The sequence below is a fragment of the Pseudopodoces humilis genome, chromosome 17, assembly GCF_049639895.1.
Source record: "Pseudopodoces humilis isolate 2021_Gansu_Grassland_sample_001 chromosome 17, ASM4963989v1, whole genome shotgun sequence".
Lineage (NCBI taxonomy): Eukaryota > Metazoa > Chordata > Aves > Passeriformes > Paridae > Pseudopodoces > Pseudopodoces humilis.
In genome coordinates, this window is record NC_142216.1 from 1,805,018 (window position 1) to 1,819,251 (window position 14,234).

The window sequence follows — 14,234 nt, forward strand, 5'->3', positions numbered from 1 at the left end:
GTCCTGCATCCCCGCCGTGTGCTGCATCCCTGCACCGTGTCCTGCATCCCCGCCGTGTGCTGCATCCCTGCGCCGTGTCCTGCATCCTCGCCGTGTGCTGCATCCCTGCACCGTGTCCTGCATCCCCTCCGTGTGCTGCATCCCTGCACCGTGTCCTGCATCCCCGCCGTGTGCTGCATCCCTGCGCCGTGTCCTGCATCCCCGCCGTGTGCTGCATCCCTGCACCGTGTCTCGCATCCCCGCCGTGTGCTGCATCCCTGCGCCGTGTCCTGCATCCCCGCCGTGTGCTGCATCCCTGCACCGTGTCCTGCATCCCCCTACTCGCGGTGTTCTCTTGTCCCACGCCCCACTTGTCCCTGCGCCTCCTGCCCGCGGTGCCACACGTGCTCTCCTTGTGCCATCAATGTCCCTGCCCGGAGGTGTCCCCACCCCACCCATGCCCCCGCCGTGTGCTCCCTGCGTGTCATCAGAGCCAGGAAAATCCCGAGGGCTCTGGGGCTCCTGGTGGTGGAGAACCCCTGGCACCCCGTGGTCGTTGGTGACACCTCGTGACAGGATGTCATCCAGCTCCCTCGGTCCCCAGCTCAGTTTTGTGGGGTGAATCCAAGGGAAGCAGCCACAGAAATCCCAGAGCTGGTCAAGGGGAGACACCCCTTAAGTGTCCTGGGAGCACTGACCAGGCAGGGAGTGACCACTGGACACTGTGGCTGGCCACGCTGCAGGCAGGCATGTGGTCAGAGCCAGACACTGTCACGAGCATTTCCCTCCAAAACAAACAAATTCGCTAAGTAAGGGCTAAGGAATCCCGAAAACTTCCTTTTAGCCTGACAGGAGATAACGCTGCCTCTGGAGTTTCATTTCTGCCATCCCTCTGAATCAACGCTGCTCTCCAAGAGACACATCTCACTCTGCTGGCCCTGGGTGCTTTCAGAGCTGAAAGCTGTGGTTCTTAAACTGCCCTGTAGCACAGAAAAGGAGAAAAGAAAGAATTGTTTTGGCCAAATTACCCCAATGGCACCAGCAGCAGCTGCAGGTCAGTCCCTGGATGATGGATCCCTGATGGATGCAGCTCTGTGGTCCTCCCATGGCACAGGCAGTGCCAGACTCTGCCTTTTTCAGCAATTAAACACTTAGCAAATCTTATTTGTAACTCATCAGCTCTTGGGCTCTGATGAGTTTTCATGATTCTGCCTCATTTTTCCAGCAGTACTGGGGTGCCAGGACAGGCTCCCCACTGTCCCCTCTGTCCCCACACCACAGCTGGCTGTCCATGTCATGCCTCGGCTGTGCTGGGGGTATTTATAGAGAAGGGAGGAAGTTCTGTGGTTTAAACCAGAGGGGCAGATGAGGTACTGGAATCAGGAAATGAGATTAAAGGCAGTTTCAGGGCTATGAAGTGTCCATCTCAGCAGGGACCCCCCTGCTCGCTCTTCCCACACTTCAGAGTTTGGAAAAGTGAACAGACAAGGAACAGGAGCTCCAGAAGTCACCCCACTGCAGACATCTGGGAATGCAGGGGCGCTGGGAGGAGCTAATGACCTCAGCTAATGACCTGGAGCTTCCCCTGCCCCTAAGATAAAGAAGATAAACGGGGCCATCACTCCCTCCACACACACCCGGGCAGAGCTGGGACCTGCAGGGTTCGGTTTGTGCCACCGAGGCTCTCACAGACCTCAGCCTGGCAGGGCTGTGGCTCACCGGGGCTCAGGGAACACAGGCTGGGTGCAATATCCATTCCCACCCTCTGCCCCAGGCCAGCAGCGCTCACCTGGCAGGGAAAACACAGCCAAAACCCCCTGGAAAAGCAGGGATGCAGGGGAGATGCAGCACTGAGAGTGAGGAGCACAAGCAGAAGGAAAAGCAGAAATCTGGGGAGCTACACCTCATCCTCAGCTCCCCGTTCCCCCTTTTTTTGTAAGAGCTGATGTGACTGGGAAGCACTCGAGGTGTCAGGCAGTGACCAGGTGAGTTTGCTGGGCTGTTTCTGAGTATTCTGACACCAAACCAAACAAATTTAGTCCCCTATCCTAATAAATATATGGATATTGATCCTCCAGATGTTCAGCCCTGCAGGCAGCACGGGGCCCTGGCGGGAGCAGAAGCAGAAGCAGATTTGGGGATGTGAGAGAGACAAAAGCCAGTTCTCTGCTTTGCAACAAGTGTTTTATCCAAGGCATCCCTGTCTCTGGCAACCCCTCTCCAGAGGACTCTGTAAATCTGTGGCTCAGGGTGCAGGGATCAGCCAGCCCAGTTTTTACAGCTCGATATTTTGCCTTTGTTGTCCTCTGTTCAAAGAAATCTCAGCCTGGGCTTTGGTTACGAGGCTGAGCCGGAGGAAGCAGGGCAAGGCTGATTTTTGTTCCTTGATTTTCTCCCTCGATTTCCTCTTTGGCAATCTTTGCTCATATTTTAGGTGTGGCAGGGTGGGCCCAGGGCTTGAGATGATTTTTGTCTTTGACTACACAGCCGTGGCCCTCAGTGAGTTGGACAAGTGACCACAGGTTCAAAAATAACAGGCAGGAATTTGCCTCACATAAAAATAAATTCCATTACCCCAAGTCTCACTGGCTTTTGAGATCTGCACGACTTTACCTGTGCTTTTGAGTAATTATTAGATTTCCATCAGGTTTGAGGCTTCATATTGGAGCAAATACAACATCAAACCTCTGAGATGTTATGAACACAGTTCAGTTTGAATTTTTTTGGAGGGGGGAGAGCCCCAAAATGGCTCTTTCTGGGCTCCTTGGACTTGCAGGGTATCAAAACCAGACAGATCTCATTTGTTTCATGGCCCTGGTGCTTTGTCATCACGCTGATCTTTTCCCTTTTCATAATTGGATGTGTGCTCCCTCCTCACTGAGTGACATTTGAAGAGCAGACTGTGGGATCAATGAGAAAGCAGGGCTGGGAGAGAGAAATAATCACTTTTATCAGCCCAGCTGACATAATTGGAATAAACAGCCGGGCTTTTGGGCATGGAAGACTTTCCTGAGGACTGTGAGGAGCGGGATGCTGGCCTGCCCAGATGTTTATCACACTCTGGAATTAGGCAGCCTGGCCAGATCAGGCTCTTGGTGAGAGCTTGGAAGTGACAATCCTCAACAAAAACAGCGTTTGGAGGCAGAGGAATTTGTGCAATTGCTCTGAATGTGGGGAAGCTGCAGGGAGGGTGTGAGGAGACAGCAGCAGGATGCAGAGAGCAGGGAGGGATCGCTCCTTGCAGGCTGGGAGGCTGCAGAAGGGGAATTTGTCACACATGGCAGGATTTTGAGTGGCTTCTGCCCCATCACCCCCACCCAGCAGCTCGGAGGGGACACAGCCAGGTGCAGTGGGGTCACCTTAACGCAGCCACAAATTCCCAGGAGCCTGGGCTGGAGCTGAACACTCATGGTGCGAGGCCAAGGCTGATTCCAAAACAAATGCACCAAATCTTGCCTGAATTTTAGGTTCCTTCTTGTTTAAAACCTTTTCCCTGCCTTTCTCCCAGGATCTCGAGCTGCTCAGACAATTCTTAGTATCATTAAGCAGGAGGTAAATTATGTGGCACCTGCACTGGTGTAAAGCTCTGGCTCCCATAAATAGCGGCCATGGATACAGAAGATATTCCATGGGAACAACACAGGGAGCTCTGCCCTCTCCACCTCTCCCTCCAGGAGGGTCTGCTGTGCCCCCAGGGTGAGTCCTGGAGCCGAGGACACACGTCCCAGTGTGCAGGGAGGACAGACCTCCACCTCACTCCTAATTTTAGAAGGCTCCTCCATGAGCTGATAGGAAAAGGAACTCCGGGTGCTGGAATATGTGCGGAGTCCAAGAGGAAATTTGGTTTTTCCTGAGAGCTTTCTTATCAAATCTGCCTTTGTATCAAACCCAAAATAGCTGAGTGGCTGCTGAGCTTAGCCTCAGCTCCAGGGGGGTGGATTGAGGAGGAATTGCTGTAGGGATATTCTTCATCTGGGACAAACCCAAGAGGGTTTAATTTGGTTTAATCACTTTTTCCTCCTGGATCCCATGGACCTTTGCAGTCATTGTGCCCACGATTTTCTGTTTTCCCTCAATGAAACACAATCAACAATTCCTTATTTCTCCAGGCATACTAAGAGGATGTTCACTGGTGTCTGTCTGTTCTTTTGGAGCAACTTCACAAGATAAAAACTTTGGGTTTCTCTGTGGCTGCAGGATAAAGGGTCCCTAAAAACCTTGCTGGAAAAAGAAAATAACTGTTCCAAAGTGGCTTAGGTTAATTGCTGGAATTCTTTGTAAAGCCCCAGCCTGGCTGTACCGTGGGTTTTACACAGACACTGGACAGTTCCAGTGGGAATCATCCCGGGAATTTTGCTCTGAGTGTGGAAGTGAATGGATGCCCTAAAAAAAAGTCACCAGCTGAGTTCTGCAAGATTTGGGGACCAGAGGATCCTTAAAAAGTGACTGAGTTTGAGAAAAACCATCAGACTGAGAATCCTGGACACAGCCACCCCCAGACCATGCAAAGACAGTTGTTTAATTGGCTGCCATCAACTAATTTGCTTAACTGGGGGCTGAGTCTGGTGACAAGAAGGGTGGGAAGCACAAATTCCCTCTTCTCTTTCCCACCTCAGCCTGGCCCTGATCCTTGCTCTGGGGGAATTCTCCAGCCCATTCCCACTTTTTATGTGTTTTATATGTTTTTTATATGTTTTTTATATGTTTTTATATGTTTTTATATGTTTTTTATATGTTTTTATATGTTTTTTATATGTTTTTATATGTTTTTTATATTTTTTATTTGTTTTTATTTGTTTTATATATGTTTTATGTATGTTTTATATATGTTTTATATATGTTTTATATATGTTTTATATATGTTTTATATATGTTTTATATATGTTTTATATATGTTTTATATACGTTTTATGTGTTTCTGTAGGATCTCGGTCTCCTCAGGGCTCAGCCCCTCTGGGACGCCCCTTCAAAGGGGAGTTTCCTTTATCTCAATTTTATTTCAGGAAGGATATTCTAAAAGGTTCATTAGCTTTTTGTTTCTCGTGTTTATTAATATATAATTATAAGACTTGGCAGGTCTTCCCCAGACTTTCTGCACAAGTTCACCCACCACAGCTTTGGCTCAAGTTGGCTTGAATAGCACAAAATGGCCCTGAACTACGCAGTCTCTTTATCTTTATACTTATTTTCACTATTAACAATAGACACATAAATTATTTTTCTTAGTGACCTAATGACCCATCACTTGTGTGCTGCACTGCGGCATTTTCTGTCTAATTACCTGCTATTACTCGAAAAGCTCTAGAAGAAGAAGATGAAGAAGAAAAAGAGACAACAGTCTTAATCTTCCATCATGTCTTCTGCTCTCTAAACTAGTTTAAACTCCAAACTAACTTTTTCACCCAGTGCCTTAAGAAAACTCTAATCTACACACACTTTCAGCTTTTCTATTTAAGAGTTATTTTCAAGGTGTTTTCTTGGATGTCAGAGCTTGGTATCAGAGATAAGGGCACACTCAGACTCTAACATTATGTTCCAATCTCATTTTCTCAGTCATGAACTCACTCTGAAGGCAGAGCAGCCCCTGGAAGCCAAAGGCACCACTCGGGCTCTTTCCCCACCTCAGCCTCTTTGGAATGTCAGGCAAACCCTGCTTAATTCCTTCAACAAACCCTGCTTAACTCCTCCAACAAACCCTGCTTAACTCCTCCAACAAACCCTGCTTAACTCCTCCAACAAACCCTGCTTAACTCCTCCAACAAACCCTGCTTAACTCCTCCAACAAACCCTGCTTAACTCCTCCAACAAACCCTGCTTAACTCCTCCAACAAACCCTGCTTAACTCCTCCAACAAACCCTGCTTAACTCCTCCAACAAACCCTGTTTAACTCCTCCAACAAACCCTGCTTAACTCCTCCAACAAACCCTCTTTAACTCTTTAAACAAACCAAATTTAACTCCTTAAACAATACCAGTAATTGCTTTTGGGCTGTTGGGTGCAGCACCCACCTCGGAGATGGTATCTGGGACCGGGGCTTTGTGTGGTACCGGGATTTAATTGCACGCTCAGATTACATCTCTGACGAGTGTTTTTATTTGCTGCACGATGGTAATCGGGTGATTTTAATCAAGGGTTGATTTTATTTTCATTTTTTCTGGATGTTGCCAGCCCTGAGGGAAATGGTGTAAAGCTGTCTCGTGCTAAAATTAGCCCTGGCAAGCTCAAATTCGCCCCTTCCGCCAGCTCCCGGCACAATATTTGGGATGAGAAATTGCTCCAAGTCTGACCTGAGAACCTGCAATTCCTACCTCTCCTGCTCCCACTATTAACCTTTTCCATGGAGACACAGATTTTTAGAACCTTGTATCCTCCAGAATTCCTCCCTAATCCCCAAAGAACAGGAATTTTCTCCCTCAGTTCACCAGAAAGTATCAAAGGCTCAGTTTTTGCCTTAAAAAAATCTATCTTTGTGCCTGTCTGAGGGCTTTCTGATTGCATGCCTGGAGATGCTGCTGCAGAAGAGAAATTCTCCAGGAACCAACCCTTGTGCCTGCAGCTTTCTCTCAGAGTCACCTGTGTCCATCCCTGAAATCCCTGAGAGAAGTTTTCTCCACTTATATGTCCAGTGCTAGGGATATTTCTCCCCCCCAAAAAAATCTCTTGGCTTTCCTCCTGCAGCTGAGCTGCTCCCCAGGGCAGGACAGAAGGCCAGGCCAGGTAAAACAGGATAATAATGAAGATTTGAATGCTTGAGGTGAGCACAACACCGTGCTGGCTCCCTGCTTTCTCCCCAGAATGAAAGAAATCCTGCTGTGCCCGTAAATATTCCTGCAGGGAATCCAGCCCTGCCAGGCCATTGATTCCCCACTTCAAAGGTCAAAGCCTTTTGGTTTCATAATCGCTTGTGTAACCCTCTGGTAGAACTGGAAGTTGGGAAAGGTGTCCTAGAGGAGCAGTTGGAGCAAGGAGGGAGATGCTGCATTGCCCAAATGCAGGGCTGGATGTAAATGTGGACCTGGGGTGGGATTTTAGGAGGGGAAAAGGCAGAAATGAACTCAAACGGGGTGGAATTCCTCCCTCCAGGCCGCTGAGGATTCATCTGTGGGGTTTCTGGCTTCTCTCCTGAGATTCCCATTATCCTGGAAATGGCTCTGAGCTCTCTCCCCACCCACCACTGCCAGGTCCCTCGGGGCCAGGGCCTCTCAAAAGCTCACCCCTGTGCCTGGCAGCCCTGCAGCCCAGCCAGAGAGCAGCAGACATGAATTTCATGGAATTGCACAGTATTTGGGGGGATTTTACAAATGCAGGTGCAAACAAAGTGACTTCATGCTTCAAATCTCCCAGCCCTGGGCAGGGGCCTGTGTGATTTTTGCAGTGAGAGCAGAGCTGCTGTGCTGGGCTGGCCTTGTCCCACCTCCTTTGCTGCATCTGCTTCCCAGCAGGAGCACTTTTATCCCAGTTTTTAACCTCCTGAGCTTCCCTCTGTGCCTGTTTTTGGTGAATTCTGGGTCACCCCAGTCCCATTTGGGATGGGTGAGCTCTGTGGGTGCAGCACTCCCGGCAGGGCTGTGTGCATCCCTGCGCATCCCAGCCGCTCCATTCCTGCAGGATTAGCCAGGAGAACGTGGCAACAGGAGCCTGGGGACTTCCCAGGGCACTCAGGGCAGGTTTGTGTCTCTTTAGCAGCTGCTGCTTTGGTTCTCAAGGCTCAGGTGTGGTCCAGCAGCAGCACCTCCACCCCAGAGCTGCCAACACAGGGACAGGAGATGGGAATTTTTGCCTGTCACCCCTCATTTCTCACCAGATATTTGCACAGATCCCTGGTTTTGTCTCCTAAGCTGCTCTTGAGCTGCTGAAAGAAAGAGACCGAGGAGGTCACAGCAACACCGTGTCCCCTCTGGGGTTGGGGACACGTCTTGTGGTGGCTTGGACATTGAGCTTGGCCCAGGGCAGGAGCTGTCACCACCAAGAACTGATGGGAGCACCAGGCTTTGTCCCACAAAAACAAGAGGTGAAGGTGGAAAATGAACTCCTGTCCCTGTCATTTGAGAGCAACTCACTCCTTGAATTTCCACAACATCTTAAATATCTTCCTGAGGGCCTGGCTGAGGTGAAAAGGCCGGGATTTTATGGGCACGGGGAGGAGTGGGACAGATCCAGTGTCTGATGTCAGGCAGTGCATCCCAGACTTTTCAGCTGGAAAAGATCCTTGTCCCTGTCCAGCTGGAGAGTTCCAGGGAGGCTGTAGCTGATGGATACTGGTAAGAAACATTTCTTAGGAAGGTTTGCATTCCCTTTCCCTGGAAATCTCAGCTCATTCCTATTGCATGAGTTAAGGCAGCTGCAGAGTTCAAGTGGGTGCAGTTTTAAAAGGGAAAATCCTGCTCAAAGCCCAAAATAAATAATTATGGATACAGCCATATGAAAAATAATTATAAGGCTTCAAATAAGCTAAACTAAAATAAACAGCAGCCCTCTCCTTCACCTGCTGGCAGCTGGAGTCCAGCATTCCCAGCCATGGATGTGGAAGGGTTCCTGGAGCAGGTGAAGGAGCTCGGAGTGGCTGCACCTCTCTGGAATCTGGTGCCAAGAGTAACAACCTCCTCCTTCAGAGCAGCACTGGGGACAGGAGGTCGTGGGTCTGGCCCCAGCGCTGTCACCACCAGCCAAGTCACCCGTGCTCTCCTTTCCCCCAAAGATTTAAAGCTCATTAATTATCCAATCCTCACAGTCTGGGTTATCGTTGCCATTATAAATGAAGTCAGCAGCTTTGTGGGAGATGTGGGAGACCCCAGTTCACAGGGATTTCACTGTGGGGGGAGGAATTCCAGCGTCTGGCCCAGCCTTGACAGACCCAGCCCTGACAGACCCAGCCCTCAGCTCTTTGGTGTTTCTCTGGAGATAAAATCTTTCCAAATTTGTGCAGGTCCTGGAGCTGGGGGATTCCAATCCTGTCACAGGGGAGGGCAAGATACAAAATATTCCTGCCTGAAGCCCTCTGTGGGACACCATCAAAATGGGGCAGGAACTCGGTTCTGAGCCCTCCAACAAGTGCAGGGAGCAGCTCTGGAGTGCAGGAGGGATCTGGGATCCATGCTGTGTGTACCTGGGTGTCCCTTTCACAGGAAATGTTCCTTTAATCCCCGGATTCCTGCTCCTGAGCCACCTGCAGTGACATCAGAGATGTTATGGATGCACAGCCAGGGATCTGGGAGAGCCACAGGGCAGGGAAAAGCCTGGAAGGCACCGCTACCATTCTGCAGCAGAGGAACAGGAAAATCCTGGGGCTGTCTCCTCTAGGCAGGGGATTCCCTGAATGCTCTGGACTTTCCTGGTTCATTCATCCACTTTGGCACATTTTAATTCCTCAATGTCAGCAAATCTGTGCCTGCCTGCACCCAAATTCACAAACCACACCTCTGCAGCCGGTCCCTGCAGCTGTCTTTGCTCCAGGCTCAGAACAGTTGGGAGATATTGATTAAAACCCCTTTTGTTCCTGTAGTTCAGGAGAGTGGAGGATAAAAGGGCAGCTTAAAGGGCCTTTCCTGGAAGAAGACACAAAATTGAAGAAATTCAGGGATCTACCTAAGGGTGAACATTTGTTTTATTATTGTAGGGCTGCAGGGACTGGATTGAAGGGACAAATGGGATGATTGAGGGTGTTGAGCAGCACAGGCTGGAGGAGCTGCTGTGGTGCTAATGAACCTCCTTCTGTTCCCCAGGGAAAACCTCTGTGCCTGGACATGACTCAGAAATGCTGGTGGGAAGGAAAATTTGAATGCAATATAGAAGATTTTTTTATATCCCTGCAGTGCTTCAGGAGAGAAGAGAAAATTTGCCTTAGAATGGACCAGAGACTGCACTGAGTCCCTGTCAGGGCTTTGCTGACAACAGCCTTTGGAATATTGTAATTAACTTTAACCCATGTTAATGAAGTAGAAAAAACAAAGGGGAAAGAAATGAAATGTTTTCACCTGCTTCCAAGAGAGGAGCAGCTCTTTCCTTATTGTTTTGGAAGGAATTTCTCCCTCTCTGATTAAAGGTTCATTTTCCAGCACACCGGGATGGGATGTGTGAGCTCACAGAGAGGGAATTGTGAGGATAACTGTTCCCATGGATGCAGGCAGAGGAAAAGGTGGAATGAGAGGGAAGAAGCATTGTGCAATTAGAGGGAATTTTTGCAATATTGACAAGCCAGGGCTGTCTAATAATTAATTTGTCTGTGCCCAGGCAGCACCTAGAACTACAGGACATTCAAACTGCTGTTTGCCTGCTCCAGAGCTGCTGTTCTTGGTATTCCATGGGGATGAACCTCGTGTTCCCCTGCCTGGGAAAGGTGATTCCTCTCAGCTCCTGTTCCAGCTTCCTGTCAGGCAGCAGCAGTCTCCAGGGGATCCCCAAAATCCCAAATCCCAGAGGGGCTGGGCTTGGCTCTGTGCTCAGGACAATTCCGAGGGGTAGAAAAACAACTCATCCTCCTGGATTTCCATCCTGCACTCCATCCTCAAGGCATGGAATAATTCCCTGAGGAATGATTGGGCCATCAGCTGGCAGGGCTCCGAGCAGGGAGTTGTCTTCATATCTGACCATGTAGGGAGTGAAGGTTGAGAGTCCTAAAATGTTTTAATAGGAAAACAACTCAAAATCCATATCCTGCATCCAGGGAAGGGAAATCCTCATCCTGCATCCAGGGAAAGTTTGCATTTGTGAGCACTGGGAAGAGTTCAGGGCTGCTCAGTGCACTGAGAAACTGCTCCTTATATTTTAAATCCTACAACATTTCGGAGTTATAGCTCAGAGAACTCCTGGAAACCCTAACTGGGATCTGAACTTGCAGGTAATGAGGAAAACCATGCATTAAAAAATGTATGGAAAGGACCTTTGGGATGTGTCTCTGCTTTTCCTAAGGAGACAAAGCGCTTAATGGAAAAGAAAAACAAAACTCAGTTATGATAGGGGTGATATCTCCTCCTGTTTGCCAAAAGAAAAGCAAAATCAATGGGTCTGAAAGGGCCAGGAGGAATATTTCATCATCTGAAAGGGAAATCCATAAAAAATGGGGAATTCTGACTTTACACACAACATTTACACTGTAACACTAAGATAAATCTATATGGAAAGAAGAGCTTTGTTTTCTATAGTAAAGCAAGATTTAGAAGGCATTTGCTGATTCCTGGTTATGGTAAGACAAATACATAAACACATAATACAAATACATAGATTTTTAGTGCTGATCTCCTCTGTCCAAAACTTAATTTAAAGGAGATGGAAACTCTGTGGGGAAAAAAAAAAAAACACACACAGAAAAAAGGACTTTTCCTCCTGTTCCAGGTGTGCAGAACAACCTGGGGAAAGTTTCCATACTGTCCATGGAGGTAAAAGTTTGGTCAGCCATATAAAATCCTCCCTGACATCTTTCTTTATGCCCCTTCTTTCTGCTGGGAGATGTTTTCTGGAATTCTCCTTTTTCTTTTCAACTGAAAGCTGATCAGAAGAAGAGAAGACAAGACTTAGAAACGTTTCAGATGACAAAAAAAATGAAATTAAAATGTCAGTCCAGTGTCAAGGACTTTTACACATCATATTCCTGCTTTTCCAGACCAAGGAAGGTGGGAATGGCGATCAGGGTTATTAGAGCTGAAACCACAAGGAGCTCCTGGAAGTTTTCTGCTCTCTCATTTGGTGGTGCCACCTGGGAATATGAATGGAATTAGGAACTCCTCGTGCAGGATGGATGTTCCACTGATGTTACAGGACATCATCCATGGTTTGTTCCCTTTTTCCACGTCTCCTCCATCCTGAACATCTTAAATTCATCTGGAGACGCTTGGAACGTGCGGGAAACTCCGGGATTTGTACAGCACATTTGGCCGAGACCCTGGACAGCATCAGCCTCATCCCAGGATTTTTTGAGCTTCCCAGCCTGGTGCAGAAAGGCTGAAGATTCTTTCTGACGTAAACAGGGCCTCTCACCACTTCTTGGTTTGGAAAGAAAACCAAAGGGAATTTCTGGCACAATCCAGAGTGAGACATAATTTTGTGATGACCTCTCCCAGCTCCATCCCTTTGCTTGGCACCAGGTTCAGTATCTGACACAGGAATTTAAATTTCTATCCATCTACAGGACTTGGAAGACCAAAAAACTCTCCAGGTCCTGGTCCTCGCTGCTCCCTGCAGAAGCAGAGGAACAGAATCAATAAAATTTTTTTAATCCAGGAGAAGAGGAAATATGGGAAGATTATGCCCAGGGACACACAGGAAATCAGCAGCAATTCCCATTTCCCAGATTCTCTCTGTGTGCTCTGAAAGGTTTTCTCCCACAGGAGCTGGAGCAGTGAGGAAGTTCCATCCCACTCCAGCCTCTTCCAGCTGCAGCTCTGCCCTGTTGGTTCACTTGGTTTCCCAGGAAATAAAACTCTGGAACTGAGCAGCAGCCTGGCAGCAATTGCCCTTTAATGACAAGCAGAGCTCCCTCAGCAGCACACGAGAGCTTTGCTGGGGTTTCCATTTATTTTCTCCAACTTCATCCAGAGGGAAGCCAAGTGGATGGGGCAGGAAGGATCTCCTGGCACCTTGGAGTCCTCTGGAAGGAAGCAGCAGAAGGAGAGTCATGGGGAACAGTTGCTGCAAACAGATTCAGGGAATTTGTCTCCCCTAAAGAATCCTGGTGTCAGAGGGAGGATTGGGAAAACCTCGGCAAAGAGGGGTTTGTTTGTCATGGAAGGACCTCAGGGAATCACAGGGGAAGTTGGAAGTGAGTGGTGGAGATGACCCCATCCAGCTTTTTGCGTGATCCCTGTGGAAGCTGTCACTCCTCCAGAGTTTCCCCAGATCTCTCTGGACAAACCCTGACATGCAAAGGCCTGGCTGCACCCCTGTTCCATTAATCAGAGAACCCAAAGTGTTTCCTGCTGAAAAACAATGGAATTCCACCAAAGCCAGGGCACAGCCAGGTACAGGGATGCAACTCTAATGTTTATCTGTGTGTTTTGTACACTCACTTTGACTTGTTCAGACAGGGACAACTAAATTGTCCTAGAAAGTCCTTTAAGTGCTCCCAAACCTTCAGAGGGTCAGAAATGTGCATCAGAGCTGGCCTGGAATTAGGAAACATCACAGAGGGACTTGAGAAAATTTGCAGAACTTTGGGATATGGGGTTTGGAACATCCTAACCTTCATCCACAGTGTGAAATCTGTTCTTCAAGGGGTTCCCATTGGCTTGACCTTTCCGAGGGAGCTTTTCCTGCCAGGAGCCATCCCAGTTATACCCAGGAGAGCCCAAATCCAGCCCTGGAATGTCCCCGGAGGGCTCTGCAGCTCCAGGCAGGCACAGAGAGGCTCTGACACCTCCCTGAGCCTCAGCCCAGCCTCATCAGCCTCTTCACCCAGATGACTCAAAGGAAATACCAGCAGCCTTGGAAGCGCTGCCAGCTCGGCACGGCTCCAATCCTGGCAGGAAAAGAGCAGGAGCACAGCTCCGTGCCCAGGGTAAAGCTTTTCCAGGCATTATCCCGGGAATTTGGGTTTGTTTGATGCTCTCAGAGCAGGCCAGCAGGATCTGGCCGTGTTTTCTGGGATTCCAGGTTTTTCCACAGCCTGCTGACGTCAGGAATCCGTCATGGCATGGTCTGATCCTGCAGGGAAACCTCCACCAATCCATCATCCCGGCCTCCTGCCTTCTCAACACCCCGTCCAGGTGGGAAAACTGGATCGGGGGAATGGCTGGGAGTGGATTGTTTAAGAGTGGGGTCACTGCTGGAACGGCACCAGAGCACTTCACTGCCACGTTCCCACTTGTGCTCCTCTGGATAAAGTGCTTTGGACAAGTCAGGGAGAAATTCCTTCACCTCTTTAAAGCAGAAACTTCTGTAGATCCTGGAGACCAAGCAATGTGGCGGTGAAGCAGATTTTTTGTCATGTTTTTTGATTTCAGATGGGTTTGGGCAAAATCCAGTGGGTTTTGGCATTAAAAGGAGGATGAACAGAAAGTCCATGCAAATAAAATTCATCCTGGCAGAGTTTTTTGGATTAGATCTGAGTTAGAACTGTTTAATTCGAATTGGAATATGACATTTGTGCGTGTTGGCATGAAATGATGCCAAGGCCATGTCACCATGTGTGCGCTGCCAGCCGCAGGTGACACACTCGAGCTGATATTTGTGACCAGACCTGGACACCCACACCACAAACATCTGGATTCACAGCCCACACCTGCAAATTCCCATCATTTCCTGGGTGTTTTCCAACTATCCA